General features: G+C 45.6%; 15 non-coding genes and 1 pseudogene across 15 annotated transcripts in view; all 16 read right to left on the reverse strand.

The window, feature by feature from the left end:
• Window positions 1-38: 38 nt before the first annotated feature.
• Window positions 39-157, reverse strand: LOC133437827 (5S ribosomal RNA). The gene has a single exon (XR_009781027.1). It is a non-coding gene; the product is annotated as a 5S ribosomal RNA (ribosomal RNA).
• Window positions 158-356: 199 nt separating this feature from the next.
• LOC133437881 (5S ribosomal RNA) lies at window positions 357-475 on the reverse strand. The gene has a single exon (XR_009781079.1). It is a non-coding gene; the product is annotated as a 5S ribosomal RNA (ribosomal RNA).
• A 217-nt stretch (window positions 476-692) lies between these two features.
• Window positions 693-811, reverse strand: LOC133437838 (5S ribosomal RNA). The gene has a single exon (XR_009781038.1). It is a non-coding gene; the product is annotated as a 5S ribosomal RNA (ribosomal RNA).
• Window positions 812-1,010: 199 nt separating this feature from the next.
• On the reverse strand, window positions 1,011-1,129 carry LOC133438015 (5S ribosomal RNA; annotated as a pseudogene).
• Window positions 1,130-1,346: 217 nt separating this feature from the next.
• LOC133437968 (5S ribosomal RNA) lies at window positions 1,347-1,465 on the reverse strand. Its single transcript, XR_009781164.1, has one exon. It is a non-coding gene; the product is annotated as a 5S ribosomal RNA (ribosomal RNA).
• Window positions 1,466-1,682: 217 nt separating this feature from the next.
• On the reverse strand, window positions 1,683-1,801 carry LOC133437950 (5S ribosomal RNA). The gene has a single exon (XR_009781147.1). It is a non-coding gene; the product is annotated as a 5S ribosomal RNA (ribosomal RNA).
• A 199-nt stretch (window positions 1,802-2,000) lies between these two features.
• On the reverse strand, window positions 2,001-2,119 carry LOC133437941 (5S ribosomal RNA). Its single transcript, XR_009781138.1, has one exon. It is a non-coding gene; the product is annotated as a 5S ribosomal RNA (ribosomal RNA).
• A 217-nt stretch (window positions 2,120-2,336) lies between these two features.
• On the reverse strand, window positions 2,337-2,455 carry LOC133437806 (5S ribosomal RNA). Its single transcript, XR_009781008.1, has one exon. It is a non-coding gene; the product is annotated as a 5S ribosomal RNA (ribosomal RNA).
• Window positions 2,456-2,654: 199 nt separating this feature from the next.
• LOC133437800 (5S ribosomal RNA) lies at window positions 2,655-2,773 on the reverse strand. Its single transcript, XR_009781002.1, has one exon. It is a non-coding gene; the product is annotated as a 5S ribosomal RNA (ribosomal RNA).
• A 205-nt stretch (window positions 2,774-2,978) lies between these two features.
• On the reverse strand, window positions 2,979-3,097 carry LOC133437985 (5S ribosomal RNA). Its single transcript, XR_009781180.1, has one exon. It is a non-coding gene; the product is annotated as a 5S ribosomal RNA (ribosomal RNA).
• Window positions 3,098-3,296: 199 nt separating this feature from the next.
• On the reverse strand, window positions 3,297-3,415 carry LOC133437928 (5S ribosomal RNA). The gene has a single exon (XR_009781125.1). It is a non-coding gene; the product is annotated as a 5S ribosomal RNA (ribosomal RNA).
• Window positions 3,416-3,631: 216 nt separating this feature from the next.
• On the reverse strand, window positions 3,632-3,750 carry LOC133438038 (5S ribosomal RNA). Its single transcript, XR_009781225.1, has one exon. It is a non-coding gene; the product is annotated as a 5S ribosomal RNA (ribosomal RNA).
• A 216-nt stretch (window positions 3,751-3,966) lies between these two features.
• On the reverse strand, window positions 3,967-4,085 carry LOC133437946 (5S ribosomal RNA). Its single transcript, XR_009781142.1, has one exon. It is a non-coding gene; the product is annotated as a 5S ribosomal RNA (ribosomal RNA).
• Window positions 4,086-4,290: 205 nt separating this feature from the next.
• LOC133437876 (5S ribosomal RNA) lies at window positions 4,291-4,409 on the reverse strand. The gene has a single exon (XR_009781074.1). It is a non-coding gene; the product is annotated as a 5S ribosomal RNA (ribosomal RNA).
• A 199-nt stretch (window positions 4,410-4,608) lies between these two features.
• Window positions 4,609-4,727, reverse strand: LOC133437929 (5S ribosomal RNA). The gene has a single exon (XR_009781126.1). It is a non-coding gene; the product is annotated as a 5S ribosomal RNA (ribosomal RNA).
• Window positions 4,728-4,943: 216 nt separating this feature from the next.
• LOC133437949 (5S ribosomal RNA) overlaps window positions 4,944-5,000 on the reverse strand; it is a 119-nt gene continuing 62 nt past the window's right edge. Inside the window, exon 1 of the ribosomal RNA XR_009781146.1 lies at window positions 4,944-5,000. This exon is cut by the window's right edge and continues 62 nt beyond it. This is a non-coding gene — a ribosomal RNA (5S ribosomal RNA).

Genomic DNA, 5,000 nt, shown 5'->3' on the forward strand with positions numbered 1-5,000 from the left:
GGGTAGATTAAGCGAGAGCGTTCTCTGCTGGTTGAAAAAGCTTACAGCACCTGGTATTCCCAGGCGGTCTCCCATCCAAGTACTAACCAGGCCCGACCCTGCTTAGCTTCCGAGATCAGACGAGATCGGGCGCATCCAGGCTGGTATGGCCGTAAGCAGAAGCTGCAGCTTGAAATACCTCTTATATGGAGTTGAAGATAAGTCATAGAATATAAGTCATTGATTTGTTGGTTTTATTTGTTGGAGTTAAAGTGCCTTAACCATGTGCAAAACACTTTAGGACGTGAGCTGTCGCTGTTACCACGTTGAAATATGTGTGGGTAGATTAAGCGAGAGCACTCTCTGCTGGTTGAAAAAGCTTACAGCACCTGGTATTCCCAGGCGGTCTCCCATCCAAGTACTAACCAGGCCCGACCCTGCTTAGCTTCCTAGATCAGATGAGATCGGGCGCATCCAGGCTGGTATGGCCGTAAGCTGAAGCTGCAGCTTGAAATACTTCTTATATGGAGTTGAAGATAAGTCATATAATACAAGTCATTGATTTGTTGGTGATAATAATTTAGAAGCGCTTATTTGTTGGAGTTAAAGTGCCTTAACCATGTGCAAAACACTTTAGGACGTGAGCTGTCGCTGTTACCACGTTGAAATATGTGTGGGTAGATTAAGCTAGAGGGTTCTCTGCTGGTTGAAAAAGCTTACAGCACCTGGTATTCCCAGGCGGTCTCCCATCCAAGTACTAACCAGGCCCGACCCTGCTTAGCTTCCGAGATCAGACGAGATCGGGCGCATCCAGGCTGGTATGGCCGTAAGCAGAAGCTGCAGCTTGAAATACCTCTTATATGGAGTTGAAGATAAGTCATAGAATATAAGTCATTGATTTGTTGGTTTTATTTGTTGGAGTTAAAGTGCCTTAACCATGTGCAAAACACTTTAGGACGTGAGCTGTCGCTGTTACCACGTTGAAATATGTGTGGGTAGATTAAGCGAGAGCGCTTTCTGCTGGTTGAAAATGCTTACAGCACCTGGTATTCCCAGGCGGTCTCCCATCCAAGTACTAACCATTCCCGACCCTGCTTAGCTTCCGAGATCAGACGAGAACGGGCGCATCCAGGCTGGTATGGCCGTAAGCAGAAGCTGCTGCTTGAAATACCTCTTATATGGATATGAAGATAAGTCATATAATATAAGTCATTGATTTGTTGGTGATATTAATTTAGAAGCGCTTATTTGTTAGAGTTAAAGTGCCTTAACCATGTGAAAAACACTTTTGGACGTGAGCTGTCGCTGTTACCACGTTGAAATATGTGTGGGTAGATTAAGCGAGAGCGCTCTCTGCTGGTTGAAAATGCTTACAGCACCTGGTATTCCCAGGCGGTCTCACATCCAAGTATTAACCAGGCCCGACCCTGCTTAGCTTCCGAGATCAGACGAGATCGGGCGCATCCAGGCTGGTATGGCCGTAAGCAGAAGCTGCAGCTTGAAATACCTCTGATATGGAGTTGAAGATAAGTTATATAATACAAGTCATTGATTTGTTGGTGATAATAATTTAGAAGCGCTTATTTGTTGGAGTTAAAGTGCCTTAACAATGTGCAAAACACTTTAGGACGTGAGCTGTCGCTGTTACCACGTTGAAATATGTGTGGGTAGATTAAGCGAGAGCGCTCTCTGCTGGTTGAAAAAGCTTACAGAACCGAGTATTCCCAGGCGGTCTCCCATCCAAGTACTAACCAGGCCCGACCCTGCTTAGCTTCCGAGATCAGACGAGATCGGGCGCATCCAGGCTGGTATGGCCGTAAGCAGAAGCTGCAGCTTGAAATACCTCTTATATGGAGTTGAAGATAAGTCATAGAATATAAGTCATTGATTTGTTGGTTTTATTTGTTGGAGTTAAAGTGCCTTAACCATGTGCAAAACACTTTAGGACGTGAGCTGTCGCTGTTACCACGTTGAAATATGTGTGGGTAGATTAAGCGAGAGCGCTCTCTGCTGGTTGAAAATGCTTACAGCACCTGGTATTCCCAGGCGGTCTCCCATCCAAGTACTAACCAGGCCCGACCCTGCTTAGCTTCCGAGATCAGAGGAGATTGGGCGCATCCAGGCTGGTATGGCCGTAAGCAGAAGCTGCTGCTTGAAATACCTCTTATATGGAGTTGAAGATAAGTAATATAATATAAGTCATTGATTTGTTGGTGATAATAATTTAGAAGCGCTTATTTGTTGGAGTTAAAGTGCCTTAACCATGTGAAAAACACTTTAGGACGTGAGCTGTCGCTGTTACCACGTTGAAATATGTGTGCGTAGATTAAGCGAGAGCGCTCTCTGCTGGTTGAAAATGCTTACAGCACCTGGTATTCCCAGGCGGTCTCCCATCCAAGTACTAACCAGGCCCGACCCTGCTTAGCTTCCGAGATCAGACGAGATCGGGCGCATCCAGGCTGGTATTGCCGTAAGCAGAAGCTCCTGCTTGAAATACCTCTTATATGGAGTTGAAGATAAGTCATAGAATAAAAGTCATTGATTTGTTGGTTTTATTTGTTGGAGTTAAAGTGCCTTAACTATGTGCAAAACACTTTAGGACGTGAGCTGTCGCTGTTACCACGTTGAAATATGTGTGGGTAGATTAAGCGAGAGCGTTCTCTGCTGGTTGAAAAAGCTTACAGCACCTGGTATTCCCAGGCGGTCTCCCATCCAAGTACTAACCAGGCCCGACCCTGCTTAGCTTCCGAGACCAGACGAGATCGGGCGCATCCAGGCTGGTATGGCCGTAAGCTGAAGCTGAAGCTGCAGCTTGAAATACCTCTTATATGGAGTTGAAGATAAGTCATATGATATAAGTCATTGATTTGTTGGTTTTATTTGTTGGAGTTAAAGTGCCTTAACCATGTGCAAAACACTTTAGGACGTGAGCTGTCGCTGTTACCACGTTGAAATATGTGTGGCTAGATTAAGCGAGGCCGTTCTCTGCTGGTTGAAAAAGCTTACAGCACCTGGTATTCCCAGGCTGTCTCCCATCCAAGTACTAACCAGGCCCGACCCTGCTTAGCTTCCGAGATCAGACGAGATCGGGCGCATCCAGGCTGGTATGGGCGTAAGCAGAAGCTGCAGCTTGAAATACCTCTGATATGGAGTTGAAGATAAGTCATAGAATATAAGTCATTGATTTGTTGGTTTTATTTGTTGGAGTTAAAGTGCCTTAACCATGTGCAAAAGACTTTAGGACGTGAGCTGTCGCTCTTACCACGTTGAAATATGTGTGGCTAGATTAAGCGAGACCGTTCTCTGCTGGTTGAAAAAGCTTACAGCACCTGGTATTCCCAGGCTGTCTCCCATCCAAGTACTAACCAGGCCCGACCCTGCTTAGCTTCCGAGATCAGACGAGATCGGGCGCATCCAGGCTGGTATGGCCGTAAGCTGAAGCTGCAGCTTGAAATACTTCTTATATGGAGTTAAAGATAAGTATATAATACAAGTCATTGATTTGTTGGTGATAATAATTTAGAAGCGCTTATTTGTTGGAGTTAAAGTGCCTTAACCATGTGCAAAACACTTTAGGACGTGAGCTGTCGCTGTTACCACGTTGAAATATGTGTGGGTAGATTAAGCGAGAGCGCTCTCTGCAGGTTGAAAATGCTTACAGCACCTGGTATTCCCAGGCGGTCTCCCATCCAAGTACTAACCAGGCCCGACCCTGCTTAGCTTCCGAGATCAGACGAGATCGGGCGCATCCAGGCTGGTATGGCCGTAAGCTGAAGCTGCAGCTTGAAATACTTCTTATATGGAGTTGAAGATAAGTATATAATACAAGTCATTGATTTGTTTGTGATAATAATTTAGAAGCGCTTATTTGTTGGAGTTAAAGTGCCTTAACCATGTGCAAAACACTTTAGGACGTGAGCTGTCGCTGTTACCACGTTGAAATATGTGTGGGTAGATTAAGCGAGAGCGCTCTCTGCTGGTTGAAAAAGCTTACAGCACCTGGTATTCCCAGTCGGTCTCCCATCCAAGTACTAACCAAGCCCGACCCTGCTTAGCTTCCGAGATCAGGCGAGATCGGGCGCATCCAGGCTGGTATGGCCGTAAGCTGAAGCTGAAGCTGCAGCTTGAAATACCTCTTATATGGAGTTGAAGATAAGTCATATGATATAAGTCATTTATTTGTTGGTTTTATTTGTTGGAGTTAAAGTGCCTTAACCATGTGCAAAACACTTTAGGACGTGAGCTGTCGCTGTTACCACGTTGAAATATGTGTGGCTAGATTAAGCGAGACCGTTCTCTGCTGGTTGAAAAAGCTTACAGCACCTGGTATTCCCAGGCGGTCTCCCATCCAAGTACTAACCAGGCCCGACCCTGCTTAGCTTCCGAGATCAGACGAGATCGGGCGCATCCAGGCTGGTATGGGCGTAAGCAGAAGCTGCAGCTTGAAATACCTCTGATATGGAGTTGAAGATAAGTCATAGAATATAAGTCATTGATTTGTTGGTTTTATTTGTTGGAGTTAAAGTGCCTTAACCATGTGCAAAAGACTTTAGGACGTGAGCTGTCGCTCTTACCACGTTGAAATATGTGTGGCTAGATTAAGCGAGACCGTTCTCTGCTGGTTGAAAAAGCTTACAGCACCTGGTATTCCCAGGCTGTCTCCCATCCAAGTACTAACCAGGCCCGACCCTGCTTAGCTTCCGAGATCAGACGAGATCGGGCGCATCCAGGCTGGTATGGCCGTAAGCTGAAGCTGCAGCTTGAAATACTTCTTATATGGAGTTAAAGATAAGTATATAATACAAGTCATTGATTTGTTGGTGATAATAATTTAGAAGCGCTTATTTGTTGGAGTTAAAGTGCCTTAACCATGTGCAAAACACTTTAGGACGTGAGCTGTCGCTGTTACCACGTTGAAATATGTGTGGGTAGATTAAGCGAGAGCGCTCTCTGCTGGTTGAAAAAGCTTACAGCACCTGGTATTCCCAGGCGGTCTCCCATCCAAGTACTAACCAAGCCCG

Source organism: Cololabis saira, unplaced genomic scaffold, assembly GCF_033807715.1.
Source record: "Cololabis saira isolate AMF1-May2022 unplaced genomic scaffold, fColSai1.1 scf100, whole genome shotgun sequence".
In the NCBI taxonomy this organism is placed as follows: Eukaryota; Metazoa; Chordata; class Actinopteri; order Beloniformes; family Belonidae; genus Cololabis; species Cololabis saira.